Source organism: Pelecanus crispus, chromosome 4 (genome assembly GCF_030463565.1).
Source record: "Pelecanus crispus isolate bPelCri1 chromosome 4, bPelCri1.pri, whole genome shotgun sequence".
NCBI lineage: Eukaryota > Metazoa > Chordata > Aves > Pelecaniformes > Pelecanidae > Pelecanus > Pelecanus crispus.
In genome coordinates, this window is record NC_134646.1 from 69,136,462 (window position 1) to 69,150,571 (window position 14,110).

Sequence of the window (14,110 nt, forward strand, 5' to 3'; positions counted from 1 at the left end):
GAGTATAACAATGTTTAACTAGCCGTTATGGATGTGAGCAAACTGCACTTGAGCTGTATTTAATTCCAAGCCCAGGAGAAGGTTCCAACTTAGTTTTAAAACTGTTTTATTAACTGTGTCAACATTATTTGCCTGTATCTTACTGGAAGATAAAACTACTTTAGCCTGAAGCAATTTTGAGCCATACTTGAATAAAAATGTAGTTTACAGCTGGTCTTTAGAATACATTTTAAAACAAAAGTGATCAAAAATGTAGCAAATTAGAGCATACCAATCCTACAGGATCCAAGATTGTTCTTAAACTCTCAGCCATGGTGCACACTCAGCCACATCCCAGGTCTGTGTTAGGATAAGACCTGAGCATGAAAGCCAGAAAAAGGAGCACAGATGAGCAGTCTCCCAAGCTGGACTGCCATGCAATTAGCATTACAAGAGCACATACATCTCTCTGTACATAAATGCAGAAAAGCATGCTAAATAAAATCTCTCAGTAGTAGTAAATCAGAAAAATATTTAAACATTTGCTTAGAGGCAAGTGAAGGCTGCATAAAAAGGCTTTTCCAGATCAAGAATTCCATTGGTATTTACACAAGTTTCTCAATTAAATCTGCACTAATCATAGTTTGTTTTTACTTTTTCATCGTTATGAACTATCCAATGTCATGTCATTGTCCATTTCCATGACAGGATGGTGAGTTTCTCACCTTTTTTGTATCAGCTTAGAGTAAGTATTCATTTAGACTTTGTATGCTGCCTGTTGCAAGAAACTTTGTCGCAATAATAATAATAATAAAAGCTACTTGGTTAAATTCATTTTTAGCACTCTGGAGCTCCTAGTATCTTCTGTGCACACACAGATAAATAAAATACCACAGGATGCATCCACTATTTTTAATAATCATTTATATAAGCATTTATACATATAAAGCACTGGACAAACATTAAGTGATCTTTACCCCTTTGCAATATTACCTTCATTCTAATCAACATTTTCACAAGTCACAGAGCACCAAGAAAATGCACTGATATGCAAGGCCATAATCTTTGGAGCCAGATACTTTTCTGCTTGTGCCCACACTTGCAGTGATTGCATGCCAGGCTGATACTGTACATTCTAAACAGTTCAAAGTGAAATCCTAGCAAAAATATTTCATGTCATTTCAAATTGAGAAAGACAATACAGCTTTCTTGAATCAGTGTGGCCTTTTTCCAATGTTAATAAAATTCTCATTTCTGTAACACATAACCCTGAGCTATACAGCCCCTTAAGTTCCAAATTATTTCATGACAAATTTGACATACTGAGTTTTATAGGCCTAACAGAATTTTAAACACAAAAGAAATAACAGTGCACCATGCACTGTGATCATTTTTAGAAACACTTAACACCACAGCTGTTTAGCTCTTGTCCTGCTTGCAAAGAGCTTTACTTTTCAAATTTAATCCAACAATCATGGAAAATATCAATAGACAGTAATATTAGTAAATACATTACGGTAGTATATAACACATTTATGTCACATTTGCTTCTCAGTGATAGTAAATCCACCAACACCATCAAAATGAAACAAATATTAAGATATTATCAGTTTACAGACATTAAAAGTTTAAAACAGCTTAACCTGGAAGAAAAGAGTTATCATTAAGAATCATAAGAATTGGAAGTTAACTATCTATACCTCACTGAGTCATGTTTACCTCACAATAGTCATGTTTGTGAGATGCTACTGCATAATTAGATATCGAAAGCAAAAGTATTAGAATAAATACAGACAGAAAGGTGGGTTTTTTCCCCCAAAGTTTAAAATTATTTTGTTTTCCATAGTGACTTATTACTTTAACTGTACATGAAAGAAGGGGAAAAGTTATACTTCCAACACATAATAAATATTCAGTATTTTAAAGAAAAATGACTTGTGGCATTTTTGGCAAAACTACAAGCACATTCTATGGTATTGAATCAAAGCTCTTATCACATGATTCACTAAAAATGTGAAAGAACAAACACTATATTTGGAAAAGTCTTTTACGGAAGTTTATATACTCCTAAGATGTCAGCAGTAACAAAGGTCTTCTGTATCAAAAAAATGCTTTGTGTAAATGAAAATATCTATGGTGGCAATCTTCACAAGAACCCATCAGATTTATTCTCAACTCATTAGGTAAAAAACTAATTTAGAAGAGTCATATTATTTTTATGACTGATTATTTCTAACTTCCATATACTGAAAAACACCACCCTGGAGAAATATTTGTTAACATACTGGCCCAGATCCTCCGGCGTTCCTGGTCATTGCATAGCTCAGAATTATGTATAAAGGTCCTCCTTGTTTGTACTCCAGCTCTCCTGCTTTCATCTGTGAAGATCTGAAAGCCACATAAAATTTCAAGGATCACCTCATTGCCCTCAAGACCTTCTACACAGATCTTAAATAGCTATGGAACTTTTCTCCCCTTTGTCAGCTTACTGTGGAAAGTGGCACAAAGGTCTTTTTAAACATCTCAGCTTTCTGGAGGATCAACCTTAACATACAGTAAGACAAACTGTAAATTCAAATTCTAGCAGTGAGGCAAGATTCATGGTTGCCAGAAAACTTGCAGAAGTCTGAAAAGAGGTTCTGAAGGAATCAGAAATGGATACAATAAAGTTCACACTTGTATTGGGTTTGCATAGCAAGGTTTCAGTAGTGGGAGGTCTACAGGGGTGGCTTCTGTGAGAAGCTGCCAGAAGCTGCCCCTGTGTCCCATAAAGCCAATGCCAGCCAGCTCCAAGACGGACCCACCACTGGCCAAGGCTGAGCCAATCAGCGACAGTGGTAGCACCTCTGTGATAACATATTCAAGAAGGGGGGGAAAAAAAAAAAAAACCACCACAAAACACCGGGACGAAAACTGCAGCTGGAGTGAGGAGTGAGAATATATGAGAGGAACAACTCTGCAGACACCAAGGTCAGTGAAGAAGGAGGGGGAGGAGGTGCTCCAGGCACCGGAGCAGAGATTCCCCTGCAGCCCGTGGTGAAGACCATGGTGAGGCAGCTGTGCCCCTGCAGCCCATGGAGGACCCCATACTGTAGCAGGGGGATGTGCCCAAAGGAACTGTGACCCCGTGGGAAGCCCACACTGGAGCAGGCTCCTGGCAGGACCTGTGGACCCATGGAGAGAGAGGAGCCCACGCTGGAGCAGGTTTGCTGGCAGGACTTGTGACCCCGTGGGGGACTCACACTGGAGCAGTTCGTGAAGAACTGCAGCCTGTGGGAAGGACCAACGTTGGAGAAACTCATGGAGGACTGTCTCCCATGGGTGGGACCCCATGCTGGAGCAGGGGAAGAGTGTGAGGAGTCCTCCTGAGGAGGAAGGAGCAGCAGAGTCAACGTGTGATGAACTGACTGCAAACCCCATTCCCTGTCCCCCTGCACTGCTTTGCGGGGACGAGGTAGAGAAAATCAGGAGTGAAGTTGAGCCCAGGAAGAAGGGAGGGATGGGGGGAAGGTGTTTTAAGATTTGGTTTTATTTCTCATTACCCTACACATGTTCTCACTCCTCTCTCCTACTCAGTTTTGATTGGTAATAAGTTAAACTAATTTTCCCCAAATTGAGTCTGTTTTGCCCATGATGGTAATTGCTGAGTGATACCCCTGTCCTTATCTCGACCCACAAGCTTTTTCGTTATATTTTCTCTCCCGTGTCCAGTTGAGAAGGGGAGGGATAGACTGGCTTCAGTGGGTACTTGGCATCCAGCCAGGGTCAAACCACCACAATGCTCTAGCTACTTTAATCTGTCATCCCACAAACAGCGCATCAACTCCAAGCCTATGTACACAGTCTCCAAATAAGGATGGAAGAAAATATGTTTACATGGTTCTTTGTCAGGACAATATAATGACTTGTATAGTGTTTGCAGTGTTATCAGGAAACCTGAATGTCATACAGAAATGAGTATCAAAAGAAGGCATCATTAGGCCTTGTGTTATAATAAATTACATATAAATTAGCAGTTTTCCAATGAGCATTCCTTCATTATACCACTGACTGATAAAATTATATATAAAAAGCCCACCTTTCTAGGCAGCTTAGAACCCTCTGTTTTGATATTTTAAAGATACCACTAGCATTAGGACTACCCCAACATCTCTGCTACTAATTATTCTCAACACCCGAATGCTTGCTAATGAGACAAGTGAAGGAGAAATGTTATGGTATGGAGGAGGTTTTTCCAAACTCCCAAGATAAAAACACAAGAGGGAATGCCTGAAGGAGACATTGGCATATGATAATTTCTTGGCAGTCTGGAGGAAAGGTCACTTCAGAAGGGCCATTCAGGACAAAAAAAATAGAATATTATCCTTCAAACCCACCCTTGCTTCCAAAGGATTGTATGGAGGAAAGCAGGGGCCTAGCAAAGATGGAAGAAATTTCTGCAATATCCAGACAGCACTCTGGAGCTTAAGTGTCAAGCTGTATGCTCACATCCTAGATTTGGATGCACTGATAAATTCTCCACATCTCCAGTTGGATTTAGTTCTGTAGATAGAAAATAGCTGCCTGTTTAAATGCCAGCGAAATAGAATCATAGAATCAATCATAGAATCATAGAACCGTTTAGATTGGAAAAGACCTTTTAACATCATCCAGTCCAACCATTAACCTAACATTACCAAGTCCACCACTAAACCAATTAAGGGTAGAGTAGCAATTTCATGTTTCCTGGCTTGGTGGCTGGATCATTTATAATGAAAGTAAAAACTAGGAATCATTAAGATCGGAAAGGACCTCTAAGATCATCAGTCCAATCATCAACCCAACACCACCATGCCCACTAAACCATGTCTCAAACTGCCACATCTACCCTTTTTTTGAACTCTTCCAGGGATGATGACTCCACCACCTCTCTGGGCAGCCTGTTCCAATGCTTGACTACACTTTCCGTGAAGAAATTTTTCCTAATATCCAATCTAAACCTCCCGTGGTGCATCCTGAGCCCATTTCCTCTTATCCCATTGTTATCTACTTGGGAGAAGAGACCAACACCCACCTCGCTACAACCTCCTCTCAGGTAGTTGTAGAGAGCAATAAGGTCTCCCCTCAGCCTCCTCTTCTCCAGGCTAAACAACCCCAGTTCCCTCAGCCGCTCCTCATAAGGCCTGTGCTCCAGACCCTTCACCAGCTTCGTTGCCCTTCTCTGAACACACTCCAGCACCTCAATGTCCTTCTTGTATTGAGGGGCCCAAAACTGGACACAGTATTCCAGCTGCGGCCTCACCAGCGCCGAGTACAGGGGCACAATCACCTCCCTGCTCCTGCTGGCCACACTATTCCTGATACAAGCCAGGATGCTATTGGCCTTCTTGGCCACCTGGGCACACTGCTGGCTCATGTTCAGCTGGCTGTCGACCAACACCCCCAGGTCCTTTTCAGCCAGGCAGCTTTCCAGCCACTCTTCCCCAAGCCTGTAGCGTTGCATGGGGTTGTTGTGACTCAAGTGCAGGACCTGACACTTGGCCTTGTTAAACCTCATACATTGGCCGCGGCCCATCGGTTCAGCTTGTCCAGGTCCCTCTGCCAGGGCCATCCTACCCTCGAGCAGATCGACACTCCCACCCAATTTGGTGTCATCTGCAAACTTACTGAGGGCACACTCAGTCCCCTCATCCAGATAGTTAATAAAGATATTGAATAAGACTGGCCCCAAAACAGAGCCCTGGGGAACACCGCTCGTGATCGGCCGCCAACTGGACTTAACTCCATTCACCACAACTCTCTGGGCTCGGCCACCCAGCCAGTTTTTTAGCCATCAAAGAGTATGCCCATCCAAGCCATGAGCTGCCAGCTTCCTAAGGAGAATGCTATGGGAGACTGTGTCAAAGGCTTTGCTGAAGTCCAGGTAGATGACGTCCACAGCCTTTCCTTCGTCCACCAGGTGGGTCACCAGGTCATAAAAGGAGATCAGGTTGGTCAAGCAGGACCTGCCTTTCATAAACCCATGCTGGCTGGGCCTGATCCCCCGGCTGACCTGCACATGCCTGTTGAGCTCACTCAATATGAACCGCTCCATAATCTTTCCCGGCACCTAGGTCAGGCTGACAGGCCTGTAGTTCACCGGGTCCTCCTTCCAGCCCTTCTTGTAGATGGCCGTCACATTGGCAAACCTCCAGTCATCAGGGACCTCCCCTGTTAACCAGGACTGCTGACAGATGATGGAAAGTGGCTTGGCGAGCTCCTCTGCCAGCTCCCTCAATACTCTCAGATGGATCCCATCTGGACCCATAGACTTGTGAGTGTCCAGGTGGCATAGCAGGTCATTAACTGCTTCCTCCTGGACTATGAGGGCTCCATTCTGCTCCCCATCCCTGTCTTCCGGTTCAGGGGGCTGAGTACCCTGGGGATGACTGGTCTGGCTGACAGAGGTAAAGAAGGCATTAATGGAAACATTCAAGGTCAGGTTGGATGGGGCTCTGAGCAACCTGATCTAGTTAAAGCTGTCCCTGCTCACTGCAGGGGGGTTGGGCTAGATGACCTCTAAAGGTCCCTTCCAACCCAAAGCATTCTATGATTCTATGATTAAGTACCTCAGCCTTTTCCTCATCCTTAGTGACAATGTTCCCCTCCACATCCAGCAAAGGATGGAGATTCTTCTTAGCTCTCCTTTTATTGTTGACGTACTTATAAAAACATTTTTTATTATCTTTTACAACAGTAGCCATATTGAGTTCTAGCTGGGCTTTTGCTTTTCTGATTTCCTCCCTGCATAGCCTAACCAGATCCTTGTACTCTTCCTGATTTGCCCGCCCCTTCTTCCAATGGCGGTAGACTCTCCTTTTTTTCCTGAGTCCCAGCAAATGCTCCCTATTCAGCCAGGCCAGTCATCTTCCCCACCGGTTGGTCTTACGGCACATGGGACAGCCCACTCCTGCACCCTTAAGACCTCCTTCTTGAAGAAGATCCAGCCTTCCTGGACCCCTTTGCCCTTCAGGACTGCCTCCCAAGGGACTTTCCCAACTAGCGTCCTGAACAGGCTGCCCTCCGGAAGTCCATGGTAACAGTTTTGCTGCCCCTCCTCTTTACATCTCCAAGAATTGAGAACTCTATCATATCATGGTCACTAAGCCCAAGACAGCCTCAGACTATGACATCTCCCACGAGTCCTCTGTTTGTAAACAGTAGGTCAAGCAAGGCACCTTCCCTGGTATGTACATATAACTATGTTTTTATCAAACAAATTCTGCTATTTTTCTGGGTTATGCTACCAAAATACAACATGAATAATTGCCTTTATTCTAGTCCATAATAATAGCAAGGTTTGCAGGCTGATTTTCTGCATACATCTTGGTACAGCGCCTGCATCCCCCTGGGCAACAGCACAGAGAATGCTGGACACTTAAATCATCACAGAAATAGTGAAACTGAATGGTGATTTCAATACTTGAAATGTGGCAGGGGAGTTCATATCCAAGAGGTGGAAGAGTGACCAGATGTGCCAGACTTGGTCTATGGGAAATTTCCAATAAAGACATTGGAAATGTCTCTGCATTTAGTAATGATTGTTGGATAATGTTCATGTGTGGGTGGGCAAGGTGACTGTGATGGTACTGAGAGGAAGTTTGAACACCAGGGGAAGAACACCTCCATTTATCTAAATATAATTTAATTTATATAGTGAATAGAAAATGAAGCAGAACATTTTGAAGATATTCATCACTATGGCAGTAGCAAAGTCCTCTCTATTTCACGATACCGGAGACTGCATGAATAAGACCTGTTAGATTAGCAACCATGAAACTTTATGTCAAAGTCCTGAATTCTTTAAAACGTTTTTCTCCAGGAGAGAAATTAAAACAGCATAAGAAAGAGGAAGTCAGTCACATATACTATCTGCATAAGTCCTAGTAAAATAAGCAAATCATTCTAGGGAAAAAAGACAAGGAAGAAAAAAAAAAAAAAAAAGATCAATTCTATCTTTGTCAAAACCAGCAAATGCAGATTTCTCAGGTCCATAATTACTCAACATAAAACACATGTTTTGCTCCTTGAGGTCCTAGGAATAAACTAAGGTTTGCAATATTACATCAGAACACTTAGTTTCTCTGTGTACATGTGTTGACTTGTTTATGTTAAGAATAATCTTTCCTATAGATGGCCTGCAGGACAAGGAAAAATAGTACACAGCAACACTAGGTCTCCAAACCACTTAAATTGTATAAATTGTGAGAACATAAACAGATCTTCTTTGAAACAGTAATAAAATCATATGCTGGATTTTACTTCACTGGATTAAAAGAGAAACCTAAAGTGAAAAACTTTCATTTGGCATCTGGTTAAGCATAATTACTTGGAAGCACATTTCTTATAAAATTAAATGTAGCTTTTGGTATGATTACAATTATTATAAAACTGTGTCCTTAGGTTGTATCTCCAAATCAACCGTTCTGGCATCATACCTCAGATCTTAATTTTGTGCCTCCAAAGATCTGGAGAAAATGCAGAAATAACACCATGTAGTTCCAGCAACAGCAAACCAGAACTTAAATTCAAATGCACTAGTACTGAAGTTAAGGGCTGTCAGTACAACTATAAAGGTACACCTGCAATACAGTTCACTATCACACAAAATGACAACAACAAACATGCAAACAGAAGATACCATTTAAAAAAAAAAAAAAAAAGTTTTAAAAGAGGTTTTAAAAATAATTTTATTAAGTTGTCAGTAGTATAAAGACAACTTTCAGAAATTAAAATTTTTGTGCAAATGTGGGAAATAGAAAAGAGTGTGAGTCTAGAAAGTGAAATACAAATCCATAAAAAACATCTCAAACAGATTTTAAGGAACTTCTTATAAAGATATAAAAACTAATAATAAAATCTTTTCAGCATCAAAAGCAAGCAGTCTGCCAAAGACTCTGTAGGACCAATAGATGACTGAGGAGCTGTAAAAGAAGATAAGGCCAAAGCTGTACAGTTAAATTAATTCTTCATATTGGTGTTCTCTATAGATGAGATTAGACTGGTTTCCACATAAGAACCTTTTTTATAGAGGGAGAATTGTAGGAATTGTCTGCAATTGGACTTTCAGTCAAAAAGTTCTTAGAACAAATCAATAAAATGAATAGTAACAAATCACCGCAGTGACATGATATTCACTTATGAATCAAAGACAGTGAAATATGAAACTGCCAGATGATTAATACTACTGAAAGTGATCTCAGTGCTGAGACAATCAACAGTAACAAAAGTAAAGCAGTTCTACTGACAAGTTTCAGCTGGAGAAGAAGAAAATTTACACAAGTAAATCTGACTCCTCTTTCAGGGGAAAAAACAATGGAAACTAAATTTAAAAAATTTGTAGACCTACAGATAAATATGATATGAGAAAAGTTAGCTCAGCTTTTTCTAGTGTATTATTGTGCCTCACAAACCTATTGGAGCTTTTTGAAAAATTCAAGAGCATAGTAGCATGGGAGACGTGGTTGACATAATGTACTTGAATTTTCAAAAAGCTTTTAACTAAATTCCTCACCAAGGGATCTTATAGGCAGTAAGTTACCTGGAATAACAGGAAAAATATTCCCTAAAATTCTTTATTTGTTAAGGGATAAGAAATAAAGAATAATAATTAACAAAAATAATATCTTCTGTGAAGGGAGTTTTCCAGAAAAGCCCAGCAAGGATGTAGATAGCTCTTCTACTCAGAGTTTATATGCAGGGGATGCTGACGAAGAGATGACAAATTTTGCTGGTAATGCTAAATTATTTAGGGTTGTGAAAACAAAAGATAGCTGCAACAAGCTACAGAAGGTTATCATAATAATGAATGTCTGAACAAAAAAAAAAACCTGATGAATATCAACATCCATTAATACAAAACAAATTTTATTATGATGAGTCTAAATTAGATATGTCCACTCAAAATGGAGTTTTGGGAGTCTTTATGAACACATCTATACAAGCTTCAGCTCAATACTCATGAGAGATCATGAAAGCAGCAGAATGGTAGACATAGTTGGAAAAGGAATACAGAATAAATCTTGTTGAATATTGAATGCAGTTCTACTTCCCCACATCTGAAAATGGACTCCGGAGAACTAGAGAAGATACATAAAAGTGTACCTAGGATGATAAAAAGTTTTTTTATTTAGAGAGGAGAGATGAAAAAAGCCTAGGTGGAAAAGAAACACCCATGAGATTAATATGATGAAATCCTATAAAATATTGACTGGAATAAAGAAAGTACACAGCAAACTGTTCCCTGGTTCCCACCATGAAGAAACTTAGGAGACTTAGTTATCAAGTGGCAGGCTTAAAGCAAACAAAAGGAAACACGTTTCACAAAGCACGTAATTAAACTGTAGAACTCATAGCTACAGGATGTTGGAGATGTCAAAAGCTCAGGTGGGTTAACAAGCAATTAGAAAACCTTATGGAAGAAAAAATTCATCAAAGGCTATTATATAACACACACACACACACAAAAATTTCCTACTCACAAAGTCCCTGAGCTATGGTTTGACAGAAGTTAGAAGCAATAGCAGGAAAAGTTTTACTTTCTTCTTGCCCTGTTCTGCTGTTGTCTCCCAAAACTTTAGCTACTGGCCACTGCCAGCCAGTATACTGGCCTGCTTAAATCTTTGTATGTATTCTTATATTTATGCTCATCACGTTTTCTCACAGGGGGGTTGCCTTTGATCTTTGACATAATCACTTGTTAAGAATTAAACTTACTAAAATAAGAGCAATGATTACTCTGCAAACGTATTTTTCCTACAGATGCTTGGTGAAGCAGTCTTTTACCCAAATTAAATGTCTATCCTAATTTGCAGGGAACACCATTATCATTTTTGACAGTCTCAAGACAGCTTTATCTAACAATCTGTACCAAATAGGGGCTATTGTCCCTGTAGTCTGTAACCTGCATTTTTCTGCAATCTGCTTCTAGGTGCATCTCCAGACACTGACTCCGTGTTTTACAACAAAGCAGTTTTGATCAGTCTGGGTGCTCCAGCTGATAAGCTTGAGTTTAAATAAAGACAGCTGCTGAGGGAGCAGCTCCCATCTCCTGAAGAACTTTCAGGTATACTGTGTTCATGTGCTTTCTGAGCTGACAGTAAACAGTTGAGCCTTATTAGGACCTTACTAGGCATTTCCCTCTTGAGCTCAATGAACTTTCATTTTTGCATTAAAAAATAAAGCTATAAAGCTCTATGGCTGGCCTTTAAAAAAGCAGTTGATGTCACCTGGTATTGTTGGGCTTCCACAGATTCCCCAAGAGAGGTTACAGTCAATGAAATTCACAGTTATTTTGCATATATTTCATAAAAGACCACTCTTGGTATGAATTTCAAAACACTTTACCAGTACTTGCTAAGCAACAAACATTATGAAAGAGTGTGATTCCTATGGTTTTTCTCAGATGTTAGACCAAAGTTATCTTATACCGGAGCAGCATTACATAGCATGGGACAGTATTCAGTTAATATAAATCAGGAATAATTCATATTACAGAACTACACCATTTGCACTTAGAAAGCAGGTAACTCACTGTCATTAACCTTACAAAACGTGTTTAAAATTCATCCTTTTTACAGTCAATCACATGATTAATAAAGGTATTGTTACCCAGATGTTTTGAGGCTATTTCTTCCCAGAAGGACACGGCAATATGTCTTGCTCGAGCAGCGCACCAGAGCTCTTAAATCAATACAAACCTGACAATGTGGGACATTTGAAGGAAGCTGCTATCCCAAGCAGCACTGAGGCACTGATTAGAAATAAAACTCAGATTGCTTACCTGGTTTGTTCTCGAGTGAATGATTTCAGGAAACCCAGTCTATACTATTGCACACAGTGACTTTGCAGACTTTGCTTATTTAGCAATACACACAAAAAGCACATTGCAGCTCTGCTCTGTTATCTGTGCTGATCTGAAAACTGTTTCTGGTGCCATTTTAAGTTCCTTTAAGTTGCTAAGACTTTCTGCAATGCACTGGTATCAATTTATTTACAGTCTTGACTCCTTTGTCGTTGTTTAATTGCTTCTATCCATTCTAGAAATAAAACATTATCTACAACAATTCTTGATTTTCTGGACTTCAGGCATTGGGGTTTGAAGAGGCGTATGGGTACTCTCTTAATTTCAAGACTCTGCTACTAAGTGGAGGGAATAAGAACAAAGAATCCAGAGCCCATACCCCTCTAAAGCAACTGTATTTTAAGCAATGAAATTATACATGTATAAATGACATGTGAGTGAAACCCACTGCCATCTTTGTTATTAGTTTCTAATTATAGTGCTAAAAAGAAGAAATATCCTGCAAATCTTTACTAGAACAGCTACAACCTATACTGATAGATTGCCAAGGGTAGGGCCCAATGCAGAGAGATACCAGCTTGCAGAATTCATGGATGCCAGTTTGTTTATGCATGTGAATATAAGAAACCACAAATTTAACACATCATCTCCAGAAAATGATGTCTCTAAAAGGCACTTCATATCCTTTAAAACCAAACAGTGTAATGACAGGAGCAAAAAGTACAAATGAAAAACAGTTGATATCCGTCTCCAGTTGAGTCGGATCTGTGCTAGTACACATGAACAGCAGGGACCAGTGACACAGTGAAAGCCTTCCTGATCTCTTGTAAACAGAAATGGATTCAGAGCATCTTCCGCTATGGCAATAAACAACAGAAAGAAAGTCTGAGTCATGCCATATGTTAGACAAACTCTTCCTACTTAGAGGTGCTAACTTTGCCCTGCTGAAACAGAAAATCCACTTAGAAATGAAATTCATCTACACCTGAGTATGGTAGCAAATGATTTTCCTGATCAACATGAAAGGTCTGTTGGCAGCCAGGCCCTATCTAGTCATTAATTTATCTCCAGTCACTGTTTCTGATGACTTTCCCTAACGATTAAAGATGCAAATATTGTAAATGTTCTGGTCTAGTTATATTGATTGCCATTAGTAGGAAATAGGCAAAAATCTCATTTCGTCTAGCCTTATGTTATCAGAATAAAACTGGGAGCAGAACTTCAGCAGGTAATAGCTGGCATATCTCCAACAAACTCATGCTAATTTATTCTACATTTCCTAAGTTTTTTTCTCTATAGAGCACATAGCTTCTAAATTCTAAAAAAAGAAAAAAATAAGTACATTAGAATGTCATTTCAACTTTATATCACTTTGAAAAAATGTTGAACTAGACCTCCAATTTCTTCTAAAGTTTGTTTTTATTACTTACACTTTAATTTTATTGTTTAACACATTACCACTTTTATGTATAACACTCAATTTTAAGCACATGTGAATATTACTTTTTTTATCAAATTTGGGTTGCAGTTGAACTTATGTGCATACAAAAAAAAGATTTAAAATAATTATTATTACTTTGTACTATAAATTATTTATATATGTCTCACAGGTATAAAAAAAGTACAGTCCTTACATTCAGATTTTCATCTAAGAATCAGTCCGGCTGGAAGCCAGCAGGGTTTTGTGTAACATCAGGGATCTGTTGATCCCACATAATGCCCTTAGTTTCGATCCTGCAAATGCTTGTTCAAGTACATTTTCCTACTAATGAGCCATACTTTCAAAGCGCTACATATAATGAAAAAGTAAACCAAATGAGTGAGATAAAGATGTCAATGAAGAAGTCAAATACAAAAAGGTAGTAAAAAAATACTATGTCTTAGAACAGGTTGGATATTCCAGTAAGAACACCTCAGTCTTGAAGAGGGTGGTCTTTCTATGAAGACCACTCTCTATTTTCTGTTAGGTGGTCATCTGATATTTATTCAATGTAGGACTCTCTTCAATCTGCAAAATAAAGTCAGAATTTCCTCAGGAACAGCAGCAGATTCGTGCCCAATGCAGCAAGTACCAGAGTCAGCATACCTTCAGTAACCAAACTCCCCTCGGAAGAGCACTAGGCAAAGCAGCACCCCAGCTGCCTGCTGATGTCTATTTCTTACTTAACATCTCTCCTTTCCTCTCACTGCCATGACATGGGAATATATATCACTGTTTTACACACCATATGTGTGTGCTTACGTACATCAGTCTTTCAAGAAGTGCTGCTTGCTACTTGGATAACTAATCTTCCCACAGATATGAGCTGT